Here is a 3,663-nt window from a genome sequence, read left to right on the forward strand (position 1 = left end):
ACACGCGACTCCAGGTCCAAAAGTATTGGAGGTGAATCTGAAATGTGCTCTGACATGTCCTACTGAGCCGCACGGTGATAGGTTTGCAAAGTCAGATAAAGTGAATCAAAAAAGGGCAAATCTATCTTCATTTTTTTCTCCCTGTGTGCTGTACCCTCAAAGTTGTCCCCCATGCAGTCTCAGAGATAGCGTCAAATTTCAGAAGGGTTATTTATGTTTAAAACCACACAGCTTCAGGGTTGGTTAAAAAAGGGAAGTAACCCTTCCTCTCATTCTCATGTTTTCCGTATCCCTCCCTCCCTTGCTCAATGTTAGTGCCCTCGCTGACTTTTCATGCGTTTCAATTTTATTTTATCAGTATTGTTACTGCGAGCTGGAAATGGCCTGCGGACTTTGGGAAACAGCCTAGCTCAGATTGCCAATATTTCTTACTGAAGGTTTAGTGCATCTCCCAGTGATTTACAGAGATCAAATAAAGGCACGGGGAACGAGAATGTCACACATAACAATCTCAAATAATTGCCCGTGGCTTTACAGCAAAATTGGGGGAGCTTTACCACAGGCTAATCGATGTTCGTATCCCTGTCCAAATGTCTTTTAAATGTTGTAACTGTTTCTGCAGCTACCTCTCTCTGATAGTTCATTCCATGTACAGACCACCCTGTGTGAAAAGGCTGCTCCTCCAGACCCTCTTAAATCTTCCTTTCTCACCTCAAAGATATGCTCCCTGGTTTTGAACCACCCTCCCCCACCTCAGGGAAACGACCTTTGCTATTCACCTTATCTATACTCCTTGTGATTTTATAAAGTTCTGTAAGTTCATCCCTCAACATCCTATGCTCTGGGGAAGAGAAAAAGTCTCAGCCTTTCCAGCCCATTTAATAATATTATTTCTATAGCAAGGCAAGCAGAGCTGTACACATTACTCCAAAAATGCCCTCACCAACGGCCTGTATAACCTCAACATGACATCCCAACTCCTTTACTTAAGATTACCTACCATATGGAAACAGGCCCTTCGGCCCAACAAGTCCACACTGACCCTCTGAAGAGTAACCCACCCAAACCCATTCCCGACCTACATTCATCCCTGACTTCAGAGGGTCAGTGTGAACTGGTTGGGCCGAAGGGCCTGTTTCCAACTGTAGGGAATCTAATCTAATGCACCTAACACATGGGCAATTTAGCATGGCCAATTCACCTAATCTGCACATCTTTGGATTGTGAGAGGAAACCGGAGCACTCGGAGGAAACCCATGCAGACACAGGGAGGACGTGCAAACTCCACACAGACAGTTGTCTCAGGCCGGAATTGAACCCAGGTCCTTAGTGCTGTGAGGCAGCAGTGCTAACCACTGAGCCACCGTGCTGCCCAATAATCTGGCCAGTGAAAGCAAGCATGCTAAGTACCTTCATCACCACCCTGTCTACCTGTGACGTCATTTTAATGGAGCTATATCCCTGAATCCCTAGGTCTCTATGTGTGACATCACTCCCTAGGGCCCTACCAGTATCTACAAATATCCCATCATGGATGAGGGTGGCATGCAGAATCTCAGCAAAAGACAAGGTTGACACACTGCAAAAGTCTACAGCTAGAAATGCGGGTTATCTGGAGAACTGTAAGCAGTTTTGCTCCCCTTAGTTAAGGGAAGATATCATTATATTCAGAGGCAGTTCAGAGAAGGTTCACTATGATGAGCCCCAGGATGCAGGGATTGTCTTTTGAGCAAATGTTAAACAGGTTGGGATTCTACTGCCTTGAGTTTAGAAGTGTGAGAAGTGATCTCCCAAATGTGGGCCTGACAGGGTCAATGCTGAGAGGATGTTTCCTCCCACTCATGGGACAGTCTAGGGCCAGAGGACACATTCTCAGAATAATGGGACTCCAATTGATGACTTAAATGAGGAGAAATTTCTTCTCTCAGAGGGTTGTCTTTGCCAGAGAGAGCTGTGTGTGGGGACAGAGTCCCTGTGTATATTTAAGACTGAAACAGATAGATTCTTGATCATTGTGTGAAAGCTCAGCCACGCTACCTGGCTTTCTGTGAACGCCTGTCCAAGAACAGAGAACCACCACTTAATTAATACACTTCAACAGTACTGTTTTTATTCAAGACTATCAGTATATGAATATACTAACAAGACTTGGGAGAGAAAAGCCACTCAGACCACACTGGTTACTAGAGAGTGGATTCTCTCACCGTAGATAGGGAAAGTTGTTACATTTATACATAACTTCTCACGCAATACAGAGTCCCGTGTCATTAAGCTATCGCAAAGTATATTAATCAAAGTATACTTAATTGTAAGCTTACACATCAAAACATGCTTTAAATCTAACACACAGACACCAGCACCCATCTGGTTAGGATCTTAACACTATCTTTAAAGTCTGACATTAACTCCCATTATTTTTCTAACCCTTCAAAGCAACAGTCAAATCTCAGAGATGCTCTTTAAATGTAAACATTCAAACCTCATTAGTGTGTTACAACTAGACCGTAAGGCTCCAGTACTCTTCTGATGGCTGCCCTTTGACCTAATGCTGGTACTATGTCATTCTCAGATCTGTGGGATTGGACATGTTTACCCAGCCTGTGCAAGTTGCTGTATTAGCAATTTGTTCGCTCAGGATGCTGGGCAATATAGCCAATGTGCTTCAGCCATTTTAGTTAACATTCTAAGCTCCATTTTCTATATGGTCACTATATCTATTTCCAACTTATCATTCCTCCCTTTTTATCATTTCATGATAACCTTCAGATATTACTACATTGAAGTCGAGCAAACTCTTTTTCTGTTTCTACATCTAAATTGCCATCAGTCAAAAGTGTAGGTGTCAATCTGTTCTCCTGTGTCCATATAGGGCTTGTCTCCTTTTTACATCGGTGTTGTGCGGGACAAGTTTGACAACTTCTCTTAATAAGGGCCCAAGCGATTCGAATACTAATACAAATGCCAAGAATGATGGCCAGAATGGAGAGAATGTCCAGCCCAATAGACTTTAGCCATCCCAACAGCTGACACAGTAGGTTCCACCAGGCACAGGCCTCCTTTGAGTCTGATGGTCCAGGTCATATGCTTTAGTGGCAACATCGTTAATTAGTGAAGTGTCATTATATACAGCCGAGCTCTCATCCTCAATATAGGTACAACACTCCGGGCCAATAACTGCACATGCTCCCCCTTGGCTTGCTAAGAGATAATCTAAAGCCATCCTATTCTGTAAGGTCATCATTCGCAGGGCAGTCTGCTCGTGTTCCAAATGATCCAGGGCATCAGCAGTGGCCTTAGCCATTTCCTCAAGCTCGTGACTGAGATCACGAATCTGGTCCAGAGCTTGCATGACCCCATAATTGGGCAGAAGGGCGCCAAAGAATCTGCTCCGAAATGTCTGTTGGTGGAACAGATCTCTCCTGCCTCGAGCATGAGGTTTGTAATTTGAATTAAGATCATGCCACTTCTTCCATTCGCTGTTAACCTCTGGGGTTGAATTCAATAACCGGAATGCTGGGAGGTGATATATCAGCGCACAGGTGCCCTTAAAGTTAATGGGTAGGTATTCATAGGCTGTGTGATTGCATAACCAAAATGTCCCGTTAAGTGCAGGCGTAATACAGTGTTTAGCGTGGAAGAGGACAGCACCCATGCGGCTTGTAG

The sequence above is a fragment of the Hemiscyllium ocellatum genome, chromosome 38, assembly GCF_020745735.1.
Source record: "Hemiscyllium ocellatum isolate sHemOce1 chromosome 38, sHemOce1.pat.X.cur, whole genome shotgun sequence".
NCBI lineage: Eukaryota > Metazoa > Chordata > Chondrichthyes > Orectolobiformes > Hemiscylliidae > Hemiscyllium > Hemiscyllium ocellatum.